Source organism: Protopterus annectens, chromosome 1.part1 (assembly GCF_019279795.1).
Source record: "Protopterus annectens isolate FY-2018-M chromosome 1.part1, PAN1.0, whole genome shotgun sequence".
Classification (NCBI taxonomy): Eukaryota; Metazoa; Chordata; order Ceratodontiformes; family Protopteridae; genus Protopterus; species Protopterus annectens.
In genome coordinates this window covers 643,817,674-643,837,523 of record NC_056726.1, presented here as the reverse complement: position 1 = coordinate 643,837,523, position 19,850 = coordinate 643,817,674, and the positions used below count along the sequence as shown (strand labels likewise).

At 39.1% G+C, this 19,850-nt stretch overlaps 1 protein-coding gene across 1 annotated transcript in view; it reads right to left on the bottom strand.

Moving 5' to 3' along the window:
• FAM214B (family with sequence similarity 214 member B) overlaps positions 1-19,850 on the bottom strand; it is a 2,663,862-nt gene that overhangs the window by 2,613,156 nt on the left and 30,856 nt on the right. The gene's annotated exons all lie outside the window — the stretch shown is intronic.

Genomic DNA, 19,850 nt, shown 5'->3' with positions numbered 1-19,850 from the left:
GTGGGGTCCAGTGTTTGAAGGTTGCCAATGTCTTTGCTTATAAGTTCCACGATAATTAAAACTAATAAAAAACAAAAAAAAATGTAAATCCAAAAGGAAGGTGCAGCTCAAAAATACAAGTCAAGCACAGAATGCCAAATAGGAATGCATTTAGCGTACCACCACTTTATTCAAACACTTTAGTCATAAAACAGACTTCTTCAGTACAAGAAACAAAGTTTGTTTTATGACAAAAGCGTTTGAATAAAGTGGTGGTATGCTAAAAACATTCTTATTTGGCATTCTGTGTTTGACTTGTGTTTTTGAGCTGCACCTTCCTTCTGGATTTAAGTTCCATGATCATACGTTGCATGGCCTTGCAGACCAGGCTCGTCAGACTTATGGGGCAGTAGTTCCCAGGATCCAAGGTGGATCCCCCTTGTGGAGTGGGATAACTGTAGCTGTGCACCACTCAGTCGGCACAAAGCCTGAGGTGAGGTTATGATTAAACATGACACTTAGATGAGGTGCCAGTTCACTTTGTAGTTCATGTAGTACACAGCCCGGGATGTCATCTGGTCCCATGGATGCTGCATTTTTAGCTTTGGAGGGTGCAGTTTTTACCTGTGTGGCCATTATTACCGGAATTTGGCAATCTTTCAGTATTGAGATGGGCCCTTTAGGGGGGGGGTGAAGTTGGCACCGAATTGATCTGGCAGGATATTGGCAATATTCTTGTGATCAGTATATTTAATGCCATTCTGTTGTAGCTCAGAGCAGATCTGAGTATTGCCATTTAGATTCTTGACATCGCTATAGAATGCCTTGTGGTTGTCTTTGGAATCTTTGGCAATTTTATTTCCGTAACTACCTTTGGAGGATTTTTATGAGGGATCTCAGCTTCTTACTGAGGCTGGTAAGGGAGTTTTTTTTGCATCCTGGGATTTTCCTCTTTTTTGCAACAGTTTCTCCTTTTGTTGTAAAGTTTGTTTATGGCAGGGGACCACCAGATTGGCTTCCTTTTTTTTGGAGGAGAGCATCTTGGTTCTATTTGGGATGGCACGATTCATGCACGAGTGGATGTGCTCATACAGTGCCTTAGTATAGGATTCAGCAATCGAACTTTCAGTTCCCGTCTGCATGGGTGTCATGAAGTTTGTCACTTCTGACTTCAGTAGCATGAAGCTGGCTTTGGAGACGTTTTTTACAGAGGTTTCCTTACTGGGGATGAGGGAGGGATGTGGATGTGAACGGGAGGGTGACCATAGGTGTGGAGCATCGATTTCCCATGTTGGTAATGACCAGGTCTAGGATATTGGAGCCTCTGGTGGGACTATGAATTAGTTGATCCAGGGCATTGGAATTTGTGAATTCCAAGAACCACTGGGCAAAGGTGTTGGTACAGGAGTAGTTTTCCCAGTTAATGGCAGGGTAGTTAAAATCACCCAGTATTAGGGTGCTTGGTTGTTTCTTAATATTTTCCAGTATGTTTAGAAAGGTGTAGTGAGAATCTTGGGGCATGGTGGGGGATCTGTAGCAAGCTACAATTTGGATTGCAGTCTTAACTAGTGTTAGTTGCACCTGGAGAATTTCAGATGCATTGTGTTGGGCAACTAGCCTGGTGGTGTGAATATCCATAGTAAATATGGACACTCCTCCGCCTTTAGTGTTTCAGTCCTGGTTTGTTGGCCAAAATGTGTGGTAAGAGTTGTAGCCTGGTAATGCAGGGGTGCTCTCTAGAGCCTTGAACCAGGTATCAGTTACTGCAGATATATTGATGTTCTCCATTTTTAGGAGTGCCTTGAGAAAGTGCATTTTGAGGTTTAGACTTCTATCATTGAGTAGCATTACCTTCAGATTTTGCATACTTGTACCTGTTACAGTGGTGGTTTTGTCCTTTGAACTTTGCCTAAAAAGACACTATAGGGGTGGCAAGAGCCTTAGCCAGTAACCTGAATCCCAGGGGCAACAGGTGCAGACCATCTCTGGCAAAGCATCGTGGTCTGTCGATCATGTCGTCCCAGGCAGACAGATACTGGATCCACTTTGAATGACACCAGAAGCTTAGCCAATTGAAGTCAATCATTTTGTCCTTATACTGTGGTATCATTCTGGGAGAAGGCAGGATGCTACTCAGGGCTAGGGTCATACCTGCCTGGGCCACATGATCCGAAAGCTCATCCTAGTCTCTTTTCATGTAGTCCAGGGAGGTACATCTCAAGTCATTCACTCCAACATGGACAATGGCAGTCATATTTGTACTTGTTGTGGAGTCACTTGAGTGCATGCATTATGTGGTGGATCCTGGCACCTGTCAGGAAGCTGACTGTAATTTTCTCCTTGCTCAGCCTGGTGAGTGGGACATCAGTGTGCCTGACTATAGAGTCACCTATGATTAAAGTGTTGGGTACATTGTCTTGCCTTAGAGGCTGTTGATGGGTGGCACACTGGGGTTGTGAGCTATGTGACACTTTGGTTGTGACTGGTGTCTGTTTGCGTTTCAGCTTCAGAGGTCCTTGTTGCTTGGGCAGGTTACTGTTAAGGGCCTCTGCATATGACGGTTTAGTGTTGCTATGTGAGGGTGTTGGTGGTGTGGGTTTACAAGGGCTATGTGTTGCTTGAGGTGTAGTGTGGGTGTTAACCTTCTCCTCTTGACTGTCTAGCACTGTCCTGTTAGCAATTAAGCCTAATCTACCTCTACCCTTGGCATATTTAATTATTCTATAAACATATATCCATGTGTATTTTTTCTTGATTTCCGCATTTCTTGGTTTTATACAGATTTTCATAAACTGTCCAAACTATTTCTAACATCTCTACAATATCTCTGGTTAGTTTTCTGGTTACTGGCTCCCTAAACTTGGCAACAACCCTTTCCACTTTCTATTTCTCAAGCCATTATGCTCAAAGTGTTTGCGCTCTAGAGTTATCATCAAAAAACAGTTGCTAAGCAGCAAGCTTTCTAAACTAATGCACATCATTGAGATAGTCCCTTATTTTCTTTTTAGCACTCTGCAATTGCACCTCTTCTTGCTCTGTAAGATTCCTCCTATTCTGCAATACTTTAATCCTTGTCAGTCCCTCTAAATAATTCTTGTTAATTCTTAACCATATCTCTTTTCTTTTACTTCCACCCTATTTTTTTAAACTCCACTTTAATTTTATCCCATCCCCTACCTTTATTTCCAGAAGAAATTTCTATCTTCCCTAATAACTACTGGATAATTTCCACTACCCATTCTTTAAATTCCTCTCTTTTTACTGATAGGTGTGGGAAATGCCACTATCTCATACGACCCTGCAATTTTATTTCAGTAATTATCATAACACACTCTATAATAGTTATTGGATTTGTGTCAAACTTTTCAATTAAATGCACATGTTCCTATGAAATATGATTTCTGTCTAGCCTAGCCCAGTTTTTGCACCTTGGGGAATAATATGTAAATTCTCTCTGAACTCCTACTACTGAATTTGCATCTTCCATATCAAATATATTCATAAATTTCTTGAAATATCTACTCTCTTTTCTTACATTTTCACTTCTAGACCCCCAGATACATCCTCACTGTTACAAATCAAATTGCAGACCCCACCTATAAGTAATATTCTCTGCTGAAAGCTGATTATTTCACCCACATTTTTTAAAGCTCCACTGTTGCAGTTTCAGGTGGAAAATAAATACATGCCAGTGTAATCCTCATCCCTTGCCAGTTGCCCCTTAGTACTACAAATCTACAATTGTCTTTTTTCCTCTTCTATCACTATTGGAGCTCCTCTCACAATTAATACAAGTACTCCCTAATCATCCTGAAATCTTTTTTCATCAAATTCACATGCTCAGTTCTTTCCGATGTGTCTCCTATAGCACAGCTATTTCCACTCTTTTTGTATACATCTGTGAGACTAACCACATTTAAAGATAATATAGAAATTGTCCTTATGACAAGAAGTTATTATTCCCACCTGTTATGTATAACAACCTTTTTAACTATCTAGTTTCAAGTTATATCCATACACTGTCTGGAAGGTTGATCTTTTATATAGTTGTTTCATGTCATATCTATTTGAACCTGTCATATATTACAACACTTTTTGTTTTAATGAAAACCCTCAAAAAAGAAAAAAAATTTCAGAACACCCCCAAAACTTATTAACTTAATGCTAACAAAGAAAACTATGTACATCTTCAAATAAAGAAGTTTAACCCTCCTAATAGAAACAATTGTCCCAGATTGACAGCCACACTCACAAACTTGGATTAACCTATAAGGAAGATTATTCATGCTAAAATGCATGGCACAGCCTGTGCTTCTACTTCCACAAAGTGCTGCAAGTTTTTGTCTAATCTTTATTCCTTTCTCGTCTATAGAAAACAACTTGAATGCTTTCAGAAAACATTATCTCCTAGCCATTGAAAGAAAGAAGTACTCTGTTTTTATTTAAAGAATTCCTTATCAGATTCTATCTGATTCTCATGTTTCTATGGGGACGCAGTTGCCTTCCACTGCACATATTGCACTATGAACACTTACATACTAATGGGAAACTTTTCATTATCCAAAAACCTCACACGCATAAGCACAAAAAAGGTTCCACAGTGTCGGATCCAATAAAGACTGTCCCTCCTGTTGTTCCCCTATTCAGAGGACAAGTTAGTTTTGCAAATAACACACGTTGAACTGACGTGAAACTATTTATTCAACACAAAACAAAAGACATGAGTAATAAAATGTCTGGATTAAGCACTTTCATCTCCCCTCAGGAGACTTCATCAGAATCAATCTGACAAAAGATTTTACCCATTATAAATGTTCCTGCCTGCCACAATGACTTCAGAACAGTTGCCTTAACCTTAAAATGTCATGAAGTGCTTTGAGAGGATTGTGAAGAAATATATACGTGCGGGTCTGCCTAAGTCCTTTGATCCACTCCAGTTTGCATACCAGGCAAATAGATCAACTGTGGATGCTATATCAGTCACACTACACCTTGCACTAAAACACCTAGAAGGGAGGACAACTATATAAAGCTTCTGTACATCGACTTTGGTTCTGCGTTCAGCACTGTGACACTGATGAAACTGGTGGATAATCACCTAAAACTTGGGATAAACAAGCACCTATGTAACGGGACTCGACTTTCTGATTTATTGACCCCAGTGGACATGCACTGGAAACACCACCTCTCAACGCATAGTCCTGAATACTGGTGTTCCAAAAGGTTGTGTGCTCAGCCCCTTGCTCTTCATCATCCTCACCCATGACTGTACTGCAAAACATAAGTCAAACCATACTATAAAATTCACTGATGATACCACTGTCATGGGTCTCATTAGTGGTGGGAATGAACATATCTACAGGGATGAGGTGAACACTGGCTGCCTGGTGTGACAAGAACAATCTGGATCTGAATGTTAATAAGACCAAAGAAATTATTATGGACTTCAGGAGAAAGGCAACAGTTCACCAACCACTCACCATCAAAGGGGAGGTATTAGAGAAAATACAAACAACCAAGTTCCTGGGCCCTCACATCTCTGATGACCTCTCCTGGGCTGTTAATAAAAACCATATAGTCAAGAAGGCTCAACAGAGGCTTCACCTTCTGAGAAAGCTCAAGTAGGCTAGGCTCCCACTGTCTGCTCTTACCACGTTTTACAGGAGAGCTATCGAGAGCATCCTCACTAGCAACTTCATATCATGGTTCGGCAACTGCACAGTTCCTTTGAAGAAGAAACTACAGAGGGTGGCGAAGGAGGCTGAGAAAATCTTGGGCACAAACCTCTGTTCTTTTCAGGAGCTTTTCTTTACAAGAGCAAGGAAAAGAACATGCAAAATACTACCTGATTCAATCCATCTTGCTCACAACTTGCGTCTGGAAGGAGGTAACTCAGCTTCCGCTGTAGAACTACCATATTCAGGATTTGTTTCCTACAGCTGTGTGACTTTATTAACATGGACACCAACCTGATGCATCAAAGTCTTTTTTTTATTTAATCCTGCTGGTCTGAGCAATTACCGCCAGCATTGCTATTATGCAATATGATGGCTAGACTGAGTCACGCATAAAGTTAAGTGCGATATGGTAACTAAAACGCTGCTATTCACTAGCTTGTATTTATTCTCCATCTTAACAGTGTAGTAGTTTGGTGGTGGGTATTTATTTATTATTTATCATTGGATACGGGTATTGAATGTGTTCATGTAATGTGAACTACCTCTTGCATGTCATATGTGTTATTTTCTTTATTATGTTATTTGCACTGCATTTCTCTCATGAGCTGACATTTCTAATTTCGTTTAGGCTGCACTTGTGTGATCCTAAATGACAATAAAGTTTCTTTGAATTTAATTTTCTGCTTAGCATTCTGATGTTGACCCTCTTCTTGTTCTGTGAGGTTCCCCCAATCCTGCAATACTTCAAAATGTGTCAGTTCCTCAAAATAATTCTTGTTACTTCTTAACCATAGCTCCCTTTCTTTTATTTCTTTTATTTCCACTGTATTTTTAAAATACACCTTAATTTTATCCCACTCCCTAGCTATATTTTCAGAAGTAATTTCTGTCCTCTCAAATAGCTCCTAAATGATCTCCACTAACCATTACTTAAATTCCTCTCTTTTCAACAGATAGGTGGGAAAGTGCCAGTGTCTCATTTTTATTTCATTACCCTGTGATTTTATTTTAATTATTATTGGCTCAAGATCTTTAATAGTTATTGGGTGCATATCAAGACCTTCACTTAAATGTACATGTTCCTGTAAAATATAAATTCTGTCTAGCCTAGCCCTGTTTTTATATCTTGGGGAATAATATGTAAATTCACATCTACCATGATAAATACTTTCATAAATGTCTTCAAATATCTAATCTAATCTACTTTGTTACACTTTCCATTCTGGGACCCCCCCCCCCCCCCACAGACACATCTTCACTGCTTCAGATCAAATTCCAATTCCCACTTATAAGTAATATTCCTTGTTGAAAACTGATTATTTCTCCCAGAATTTTCTTAGGCTCCGTTATAGCAGTGGTGGAATATAAATATATAATATATATGACAGTGTAATCCTCCTCCTTGACAGTAGCCCTTTAGCACTATAAATCTGCCATTATCTTTATCTTCTTCCGTCACTATTGGAGCTCTTCTTGCAATTAAAGTGTCCTCTTTTCCTTTGTCACAGATATTCCGCTGAATAACCATCTTGAAAACCTTTCTTTATCAAATTCACATGTTCAGATCTTTACAAATGTGTCTAATGTAATATAGCTATTTGCACTCTACATTTTTAATACACTTCACTATTCTTTCTTTTTTTTATTTATCTGCAAGATCATTGACATTTAAAGATACAAAAAGCATCACTGTATTAAAACAAATATTATTCCCATCTCAGGCATCGTAGACAAACTCAAGAGGTTAGGTACAAGCCTATATGTCACCCAGTGGATAGTCAACTGGCTCACAGACAGGACCCAAGAAGTTAGAATTGGAGAGTCCACCTCTACAAAGAGGCCAGTCACAAGTGGAGTCCCTCAGGCATCAGTCCATGGACCGCTCCTTTTTGGCATTTACTTCTCAGAATATAAGGCCAATGTCATTGGATGACTAAATTTGCAGATGATTGCAAGTTAAGAGCTGTCATTGAATCTCACATGGACAGAAATGTTTGCAAATTAGGAGCCGTCATTGAATCTCACACTGACAGAAATGTTTTCCAGGAGGGGCTGACACAGACAAACAACTGGTGTCACAGCCATGGACTAAAACTAAATGCCAAGAAATGCATAATAGAATCCTTTGGGAAGTCATCCATCCCTGGTAACTATCATATTGACAACACACCCCTTACAGCTGACCCAGTAGTCAGGGACTTAGGGACACACATAAATAGTAATCTAGCCTTTGACCATCACGTGTCTACAGTGGTGAGGAAATCATTCTATGTTGCTCAACTTATAAACAAAGGTATGGCATCCAAGTCCAAGTAAGTCATTGCTCCACTGTATTAGGCATTCATCTGACCTATCATTGAGTACAATGCCCCTTTTGGTGTGTACCTAACCAGGCATATCAAACAATTGGAACATCCACAGGGGTTCCTCACTAAAAGAATACAGGGCATTAAGTAATATGTCTTATGCAGACCACCTCAAGGCCCTATCCCTGTATCCTGCCTCCCACAGGCTTTTGAGGGGAGATCTATGCCTGGCATACAGGGCACTGTCAGACCCCACTCTGTGATATAAAAAGTACCTGCTGGAGAGATAGGTATGTATCCCAGACACTACCCTGTCTATGGAACAGGCTCCCCATCCATGTGAAGCAGAGTTCCTCCCTAACCCAATTCAAGTGCAACTTGGACAACTGGATGGGAAACCAGAAATTCATCCCTGGTTTGGCATCTATGTTTCTAATGGACACAAGTAACCTGTAAATGGTTTATCTCCCAGGCTCATGCTTACACTTATCAAGAGTATAAGAACTTGTCAGAGATTTGGGAAGCTTGGCTAGGCTTAAAAAGGGCCTTGTGGTCATTAGCCTAGTAAACACCTATGAACCTATATGCATGAATGTTTGTAGTCTAATAGGCACATTAAAAGCTGACAAGCTCATTGATTGAGCAAACCTGTGGAACAGTAAGTATTTAGTACATGTAAACAGTTTAACAAAATCAGTTGGTATTCTTATTCCTAGAACTGGCTTGGTAACACAAAGGGTAAGGTCTTTACAGTGCCCCAGGTGGCCCAAGTTTAATGAGCAGCCTGGAACTGGAGAAACTGGCTGCAGAAAACCAGGAATGACAGGCTAAAAAAACACTCCAAGAAATGGCTGAGATGAAGCATTGCTGCAGGACCTCCACTTGAAGGATGATTTGTAAACTTACAGGAAGAGGAAGTACTTGGACCTACCAAGTAGTATTCACATCGCGATAGGGCTTGGTGTGTGGAAGTAAACACCTGTGCTCCCAGCACAACAGTCCCCTGTTTGGTACATATCCTGCCCTATTTAAGGCAGGTGTGCAACACAGTGACCTTTAATGCCAGGGAATACAGATATGTACATCAACAGAAGTGGTGCTGCGGTAGCATTGTCGCCTCACAGTTAGACGTTGCCCGTTCGATTCTCAGAGCATCTTCTGTGTGGCGACATGCGTGAACGGGCGTTCCTTCATTGAAGGTTGTCCGTTAGGCCCGGCAAGCCAGCACGTAAAACTCTACTGCCACTCATTAGCGGATCGGAGTTCCGCTGTGGCGACCCCTAACCGGGAAAAGCCGAAAGACACAAACAAACATCAACAGAAATGCTGTCTGACTGCAAATGGGGATTGGGGTGGGGGTGGGGATGGGGGGGGTTATTGACCATAAACAAGTTACCTGCTAGGATGACAGCCATCCCTTCGACTTGCTCTTGTCCCACCATCAACCCACAAGTAGGGGCACCACAAAGTTCATCTCCTCTGGAGAAGGGCTCCTCCAAAAGAGTGATATGAGCACTATGATCAATAGGACTTGGAAAGGAAACACCTGACTGGCAAAGTCATAGGTGGATGATGACTAACAGAAACCAGGAAAAAAAAAAGATCTGTAAAAAAATGCTTTGTTCGCCATCAACATCAACAGTGAAAAGGGTGTATCACCAAAAAGTGGCAAAAGTTAGCACAATTTACAAATTAAAATAGCTCAAGGCATCACATTCACTTGCAATACTGGAAATAATTACTACCTAGTTGACTGTTTAAGTAGGTAAGCAGTTGCAGTAAGGTCTTACAAGTCATTTTTCATTCCACAAGAAATTTAAAGAAACATTTGCGCATTGTTTCTGTAATACAATGAGCAATTTCTTGTTTCTCTCCAATACAAACATTACTTCTGCAATCACAGTGAATAACTTGTGAAATTATACATTCCATGCAACTGAACACACTGTTAACTGCAGCATCGGAGTGCACTGAAACCAAATTATGGAGCAGCAGCAATGGCTCACTGGTTAATTTTTCTCCTTCAAACTACATAATTTGTTTTTCCTACCCTATAGAAAAACATGCTGCTTAACTTGCCATAAATACTGCATTTTACTTTTGCAATTATGACTGAGTCAATGCTGAAAAGGCTACATAATGGATCCATTCACTTATCACAGTAATACATTTGTGATTACAAAGCAGTTAATTCAGACGACTGATTTCTTGGAGGAATGATACGATTATGTTTACAGTTTGATGCTCCTCTCCCGATACCCCTCAAAAGTCCAGGTTTTTACAGAATGTCCAAATAGATTTTTGCCGCAAATGTTTGTTCAGTTTCGCATAATGTTTATAGTTTTCTGGCAAATCATTGAGGACTGAAGCCACTAACTAATCACATCCATTTTAGTTTCAGACTTCATGTTAAAAAATGCATGCTAATACAAACACCATTACTTTATCATTTTCTAAGTTTATAAAAGCAATATTAAAAAACTGTTCTTGATTTTGGGCCTTACATTTGGCTTTGTCCACATTTCTTGCAGTTAGAGGTCAAGAGGTATGTCTCTCTTTGTTGGCAGGCATTTATAATTATATAATCTGTCTATGGGAAAGTCACTTGATTTATTTATTTGCATTTGGTTACCAGTAAGTTCACACTGGGTCATGAAAGACCCCTTTTCAGTGGAGGCCAAGGAGAGAAAAGTTACAAATAAATATTTAGTGAGCGAAAGACAAAGAGAATTCCATCAGACCTCTTGTGAGTACAAACAACATTTGAAATACACTATTACAGATTCAACATAAATTAGGTGTCTAGGTGAATATGACAAGTAGGACCCATACTAAAATGTGTAAAAATCTGGAGGACTGACTGTAAAGATGGATGTGGAAGACTGCATTACTAAACTGCATTATCACAGTTACAGAAAAGGTTAAGCGTTCAATCAACAGGTAAGGAAACTGCAAAATTCTAGAGTTACTGATGAGAGGAGATACTCTGTGGTTTGATAGAAGGAAACAGTACAGGGAAAACTGATTAATGAGGAGAAGTACAGACTTCAGAGATAAGAGGAGGAGTGTGGAGATATTAACTGAAAATGTTTTAAGTTTACATTTATCTATGGGCAGATGGTAACTGGTTCCAGAATTTGGCCACACGGAATAAGTACAAGGTTTTACGATGTGCATCTGAGGCTGAAGAGGCAAAATATTTGTCTTTAGAACGGAGTTCTCTTGTGGGATAGCTGGGGCAAATACAGAAGGCCGCCTTCAGCTGGGTGCATTGAAGATAGCTGGGAAATTCTCTCCAGTTGTTTTTATGTACAGCGATGCAGTTCTGAGTTTTTGTCTGGCAGACTGAAGGCAAATTGTGATATGTTGTTGCGGTCTTGCTTGTCCTTATGGCAGAGTAGCATGAAAGTTTGTGTAGATTGGTGCAGCATAGAGTAGACTGGACAGGGAGTAAGCTGTGGGCTTGTTCCGACAGATAGGTCTATATTCTGTGTAAAGTACCTAGATTTTGATGATTTTTCCCCCCTTGACAATGGAAATGTGGAGGTCAAATTTTAATTTATTGTCCAGGATAGCTCCAAGGAATTTGGACAATATCCAGGATAATATTATCGGAAGAGGTAACAGAAAAAATAAGCATGTGCAACAGGGCTGTATCTAAGTAGAAAGAGAATGCTTTCTGTCTTTTAAGCCCTAAGTATTGGGTCATGGTGTTGTAGCCAGAGTTTGAGAAGTATGATTTTTGGGTTATTGATAGAAAGGGAATAGCAAATATGTTGGCATACTGAATAAGTGAGGATGGCCATGAAGTAGTATGTAGATCAGTGACAAGCATATTAAACAGTAATGGGTCCCACTACTCAACCTTGAGGGACACCTATATTAACAGGAAGGATGGGAGGAAGAAAGAATAGGGATTATGTTACTTAGGTAGCTATGGAACCATATGATAGTGTTAGTGGAGAGGGTGAGAGTGGTGTGCTTATGGAGTAGTTTAGAATGAGATACTATGTGAAATGCCTTTGAGAGTTCAAGGAAGGTAGCACAAACAAAAATATTGTGATTACACTGTAGATTGAAGGTATTTAGAAAAGATCCTAAGACAGTTGTGATTTGGTTAGGGCCAAATCCATGCTAGGAGCTACACAGTAGGTATGGTCTAAAAGGTACCATAGTAATTGTGAGTGAACACAAACTTCCAATATTTTTGACAGTGGAGATACTATGTCAGCTGGCCTCAGATTGTTAGATGTGCAACTTTTATGCAAAGGTAAAATGTAAGTTTGCTTCCAGATTTTGGGAACTTAGGATTCAGTTATGGACCTACTGATAAGTATGGAAATTGGGACTGCTAGGGCACTACAGCTAGTCTAATGAATTTGGCTTGAAGACTGTCAGTTGCTGAAGTGGTTGATTTAAGCTTAATGAGGATTTTTTTCTTGGCTGTGGTTGAGATGGAACAGTCAGAAGAAATGAGTAAGGGGGTTACTGCACCTGCTTTAAAGTAAGGGCACAGCTCTGTTGATAAGGTGGGAATTAGAACAACAGGCTATGTTATAGTCACAGTCATTGGGCATAGGGTAAGGTTGGAGTGGTTTGCTAGGGTTTAGGAAATGGTTAATTGATGCCCAGAAGGTCTTTGGGTTTGATTTATGGTCATCTTGTATGGTAAACTTGACTTGTAAAGTAAAATCTGAATTAATTTCATAGAGTTCTGTAGTATTCAGAGGTCTGAGGTGTCCAGTTCTGGTGCCACTGTTTCCAGGCTCTATTTTCCTCATTAGCAACTTTCAGTACTGAGTTAACCAAGTTACAGGGTTTGCTTGGATGCATTTTCTTCTTAGGGTGGCTCAGGCTTTTATAATATCTAAGAAAATTGCATTAAAGGTTTCTGTTGCTTTGAATGAAAAGTAAAAACTAAGTCAACTACCACAGCAGATGAGTATAAAACTCTAATATCAAAATAATAAGACAACAAAACAGGGTTAAGCGCTTTCACGGCTGATAGCTGCTTCTTCAAACCTTAAAAAACTGCTGAAACAATTAACATACTTAAAATACACATAAAACAAATCATATGCTCATGACGTAGACATCCTCCCATTGATAAAACATTCAAAGAACAGCTCCATTCATAAAAATCCAATCAATCAAATTCAATGTGCCAGACCATATGCTCAAAGTATCGATTTAATAGATGAACTATCATTTAAAGTGGGAGTTGAATTGGCTTTTAATAATATAATCCATCCAAGCTCTGCAAATTCAGTAACATTCCTAAAATTCCCTCCTCTTATACTAACTATTATAACTTCTAAAACAGTAAACTTGAAAGAATGCTCAGGCACATATTCAATGTCATGTTTGGCTAAAGCATTCGTGTTTGCGAATGTCACCCATATGCTCTAAAATCCTATCTTTCAACATATAGTTGGCTTTACCAACATAAAAACAATCGCAAACTTGATATTTGGCATAATAAGCCACAATAACAGTTCTACAATCAGCATAAAAATCAAAAGTCGAGAATGGAATTTATAAAAAATTACTGATCCAGGCATATTTCCAAGCACTATAAGACTGACATGAAAAAGTGCCAGTTCGATCTGACTGTATAAAATTGGTACATATTGACTGTTTATAACATAACTGATGCTTCAAAGATTTGTTATTTTGTGGAAAAGACACTATGACCTATTCTTGATGGAATACCTAGTGTCCTCAAGGACACAATTTTTTTTTTGCAAGATTCAATTGCTTGGTACAAGGATATGGAAGATGATGGACAGCTTCTTTTTGTTACCCTTGATATCAATTCACTCTTCACAGTTATACCTAATGACTTAGGTGTTGAGAATGTTAGAATATTTCTCTCTAGCTGTAGTGATTTTTCCACAAGTAGAGTACTGTTTATATGTATGCTCCTTGAATTAATCCTGGAAAGCATGTTTATTTTTGACAATGAGTTTTACCTTCAGCATTTTGGAGTGGCAATGGGCACAGTCTGTGCCCAATTCATATGCTAATTTAATTTTGGTACAGTGGGAATGGGAACATATTTATTCCAGTAACCCATTTACTGAGAACATCAGCTACTACAGATATTCTGTAGAAGATGTCTTTCTAGTTTGTAAAGGCACAACTGAGAGTTTATTTACACAGCACTAGAAGTTTTTTACATTTTACATATAATATTCTGTGGAATCTATTGAAATTTTAGATGTCATAATTAAGAAAGATGTTTTAGGTAGGGTTGAGACCAGGATATATAAAAACCCTGCAAAAAGAATATCTTATACAAGACCAGCATACATCCTAAACATGTTACCCGTAATGTGCTGAAAGGACAATTTCTTAGAACTTCTAGGTTATGTAATATTGATAGTACTGCTTTTAAAACCCTATCTAATGATTTTATTTCCAGAGATTATTCTCGTAATGAGGTTCTGAAGGCTGTTGATGAACTACGGTTACTTAGAGATAACGAAGCACAATCTTTTTTTTAATGGAACAGGCGGTTAGCAATGATAGTAATGCTTCAGTTGTGCCAAATAAACATCCTTCTCAATCCCAGACTGTTCTGACATAGTCTAGTAACATAGGTAAAATATGTGAAATAGTGAAGAAGAATTGGCAAGTGCTTATGACTGATGAAAATGTGAAGAAAGCACTTGGAAGAGTACTGAAATTTTCCTTTCGTAATAACAAATCTTTGAAGTGTCAGTTATATTGTAAACAGTCAATGTGTACCAATTTTATACAATCAGATCGAACTGACACTTTTTACCTATTAGTCTTGCAGTGCTTGCAAATATGTTTAGATCAATATTTGTTTTTCTACATCCCCCTCTTGACTTCAGACTAGATTTTGATTTTTATGCTGATTGCAGAACCATTAATGTGGTTTGTTATGCCAAGTGTCAAGTTTGCAATTGTTATTATGTTGATAAAACCAATCGTATGTTGAACGATAGGATTTTAGAGCATATGGGTAACATTCGCAAACAGAAATCTATGAATGCTTTAGCCAAACATGTTCATAGGTTAGTACTAGGCTATTGGTCCTAGGGCCTATACAAGCCTAGCCATAACAATTCCCTGGCTATTTCTTCCCATAATATTTACTTCCCTGGACCCCTGTCTAGCAGGACAACTGATGTGATCCCCGGGGTGAATTTCCTTTCTCTCATCCAATCATCAAGATTCCTTTTGAAGAGGGCCAAAGAGGTGCTCTGCTTGATGTGTATGGGCAGTCTATTCCAGAGTCTGTGGAGTCGCTAGGTCAGGAACCTATCCCTCCAGCATGTTTTGTTTATTGTGATGACAAGGTTTAGATCCCTGGAGCATGTGGCTCTGACGGATTGGGATTTCTTTAAGTGTAGCATGTCCAACAGCTCTGAGTTTGACATGACTGTGTATATTAAGCAGAGATCGTCTTATAGTAGACGATATGCGACAGAGTATAGCTGGAGTTTTTTAAAGCGGTTAGCATAGGGCATCTGCTTTAGGCCTGTGATTCTTTTAGTGAGGTATTTCTGTGGCGTTTCCAGTTGTTGCAGATGTCTTGAGAGGTACATACCAAATGGGGCGTTGTATTCTATAATGGGTCTAATGAGGAATGAGTACAGTGGGACAATGACCTCTTTTTTTCTGGATGAAAAGCCCTTAGTGATGAGGTGTGCCACAGAAGGATTTCCTGACTGTTGTGGCGATGTGGTTATTGAAGGTGAGACCACTGTCCACCTGTGTCCCTAAGTCTCTTATCACACTTTCGGTGGTTAGTGTACTGCCACCTATTTGGTAATTCATGGGTACATGTTTTTACCCAAAGGGGATAAGCATACATTTCTTGGCATTAAGCTTGAGCCCATGGCTCTGGCACCAAGCATCTGTTTCTGTAAGGCCCTTTTGTAGAGTATCCACATCATTTCGGGATTCAATAATGGCTCCCAGTTTGCAGTCATCGGCGAACTTTGTTAGCCAGAGTCCCTTAGTGTTGGCCTGTACTTCAGAGAAGTAGATGCCAAACAGGAGAGGTCCCAGGACTGAACCCTAAGGTACTCTACTTGTCACTTGTCTGGAGCTGGATTGGAGTCAGCTACTTTTACAGTGTGGGTTCTGTCAGTAAGCCAGTTGGCAACCCATCGAGTGACATAGGGATTAATGCCCAGCTTAGTAAGTTTATCTATGATTCCAGAGTGGGGGGGGTGGTGTCAAAGGCCTTGGCGAGGTCCACATAGGCTGTGTGGACTGCCTTACCCTCGTCCACGGTTCTGGAGATTGATCCAAAGAAGTCAATCAGGTTCAGGAGACAAGATCAGCCTTCACAAACCCAAACTGGATGGGGTCCAGTGTTTTAAGGTTGCCAATGTCTTTGTTTATAAGTTCCATGATAATACGTCCCATGGCCTTGTAGATCAGGCTTGTCAGACTGATGGGGCGGTAGTTCCCAGGATCCAAGGTGGATCCCCCCTTGTGAAGTGGGATAACTGTAGCTGTGCGCCACTCAGTGGGCATGAAGCCTGTCATTGAATATGGGCCTGAGCAATGTTTCAGGTTTACTGTTTCAAAAGTTATAACCGATAATATAAGAGGAGGGGATCTTAGGAATGTTCCTGAATGTGCAAAGCTTAGATGGATTACATTATTAAAAGCTGATTCAGCTCCCAACTTAAATGACAGTTCATCTATTACATCGATACTTTGAGCACGTGGTCTGGCACATTGAATTTGATTGGTTGAATTTTTATGAATGGAGCTGTTCTTTGAATGTTTATCAATGGGAAGATGTCTACATCATGAGCATATGTTTTGTTTTATCTATTTTGATTGGTTTATGTGCATTTTAAGTATGTTAATTGTTTCAACAGTTTTTTTTTTTTTAAGTCTGAAGAAGCAACTATCAGCCATGAAAGTGTTTACCCCTGTTTTGTCATTTTATTATTTTGATATTAAAGAGTTTTATATGCATCTGCTGTGGTGGTCGACTTGGTTTTTACTTTTCATTTATTTATTCATGTACTGTGTTGATCTTTATCCTTTTGGATTTCGTTTTATATGTTTGTTCTATTGCTTTATCCAGGGTGAGAGAATTTAGATGATGCCAGTTTATTTTCTTCAGTGCATCGATGAAAGTGTTGATGATGAAATTTGTTAGTTTGCTAACTGTATTACAGAAGGGAAAAGATGGACTCTTATTGTAATTTCTATTAGCATAAGTTGAGAGGTGGTCACTTATGTTATCAGGTAGTATACCGAACTGGAAGATTTTTGGGGGGGCGGGTTGTAAAGCTCCAGTCCATGGATGTGAACAAATGTGAGGTTTTGTAAGAGATGGTGGGGCTTCACTAAGTTGTGCAACACTGTACAGGTTTGGTGGAGGAGTGCTACATGAAGTGTTAATGGCTGCCCAGGTAATGGTGACTTCACCAAGTATGATGGTTTCTAGTTTGATGTCTGCTGATACCCAGGAGGGGGTGTCTTCTATTCTTGATGAGTTGTTTTTGGGATGGGATAAATATATACTTGGTAGACAGATTTCATAAGGTTTAGATGAAGTGTACTAATCAGCATCTCAACATTATTAAATTTGAGAATATCATACGGCTATTGCTAAACATTTAAGCAATGGATTTAATTAACCTACTACTAATACTATTATTATTATCAATAACCTATTATTGATGGATATAATTAAGCTATTTTGTATGTAGAGCTCACACATCCAAGTGCACTTTTTTTAAATTAAATGACCAGGTGCATCATTTTTTGATTTGGTTGTTTCAATAAAACAGTCCCTACATCCATAAATGTGACATAACAGAGAGTTGCTCTACCAACCTCATTTATATATTTAATTTCTAACGGTTTCAGAATAAAATGCTGTAAATTCATAATGCATAAGGAAACCTTTTTGTCCACTGGCCACTTAAAGGAGGAGTAAAAAATTTGTAAAAACTAGTCAATGAGAAATTACTGCTAAGTGCACCTATTCACTTCTGTCTTGTCACAGAACGTTTCACAAGTATTCATCGCAGCAACTGAAACTATGCATGTATACTCTGTTAGCTATAGATAGTAAAACCAGTAACACTTGCACTAAAGACTTAAATGTACACACAGACACTTACCATAATGTATAAATATTTAAAGTAGAATTTGTAGCAATACATATATGCTTATACGTATATATACATACATGTACGTGTACACCCACAATCATTTACAGACACATACACACACATTCAAAAAAAAAAAATGTAAAGCAAGCTATGCCCTTGCTTGACATTTGTTTAAACCTGATGAACACTACAGTAAATCCATTACCAGCTACAATCCCAATGACCCACTTCTGTCCAGCAATTTCGAATACCAAACAAATCCAATACTACAACCATATTAAGCTCACCTTCATAAGCTCAGCTCTCTCAAGCTCACCTGCTGCAATATGGCTACCCCAGATCATTCACTGTTACCAGTCAATCTAACTTGGCCGTCTTTCGTCTGGTAAAGTCAGTACCTTTGTTACCATTTCAATACAGCATAACCTGAATTTATTAATGCCATATACATTTCATATTCAGCTGAAATTGGCTCACAGAAATTCACTGGACTCCCATGTGGCTCACAGATAGGGTGTTGGAAATCAAACTAGGGAAAGTTACTTCAGCAATGAGACCAGTCACCAGTGCAGCCCCTGGAGTTCTGTGGTGGGACCTCTCCTGTTTGGCATCTACTTGTCTGAAGTAAAAGCCAATATCAAAAGGCTCTGGTTGACTAAGTTTGCAGACGATTTCAAGCTAAGTAAAGTCATTGAATCCCCAGATGACTTAGCTGTCCTACAGGAACGATTGTCCCAAATAAATAATTGGTGTTAAAATCATAGACTAAAAGTAATTGCCAAAAAATGTATTACTTGTATCCATTGGGAAGTCAACTACCCCAGGGAACTATCCAACTGCCAATAGATCCTTAGAATCAACCTAGTTGTTTGGGATTTGCGAACTATGTGGACAGTGCCCGACTTTTGACTGACATCTATCCATTGGTGTAAGAAAAGTCCTTCTATATTGCAAAGCTTATACACAAAGGGATTGTGTCTAGATCTAGGGATGTCGCTGTCCCCTTTTACTCATCTCTCATTAGGCTAGTCATTAAATATAATGCCCCCTTTGGCATGTATCTGTTCAGACACATACAACAACTGGAATACATAGAGAGATACCTTACTGAAAGGATACAAGGCCTAAACAACATGTCTTACATGGACCTACTCAAAGCCTTGTTATCACAGTTGGTATCCTACAGACTGATAAGAGGTAACCTGTGTCTTGCATACAAAGCATCCCTTGCCCCAATGCTGATGTATTTACTGCACTTCAGCAAGTCAAATGGCATCAGAAATACTTGGTCTAGGGATCTAAACTTTTGCAACATGAACAGAATGGTTTACATATTATACAACTAACTCTTACTATGTTAACTTACACATTTATGCAACTACTCTTTATCTATGGCCATCTATGCATTAAAAAAAACAGCTCTATGGCTTTCAACATACTTACACTTTCTGCTCTATGACCTCCCTACATGTTACACAACTAGCTTTGTTTATAGTCACTTACACACCAGACATCTATCCTATACACTTTAATTTTTGTCCATTCTGTAATTTAGACACACAGCACAACTGCTTCTCCCTACGACTTCCTGCAAATTACATAACCAGCCCTCCTCAAGGTAACCATACATATAATGCTCATAGTTATTGATATGTAAAAGACCAAAAGTGTGACTCTCCATAAATACAAAAATTTGGAATTTATCTGTTCCTTTCCCTGAGGTACAGTGACCTCAGAGGTACTATACTTAGAAAAAAAAGGTTGAG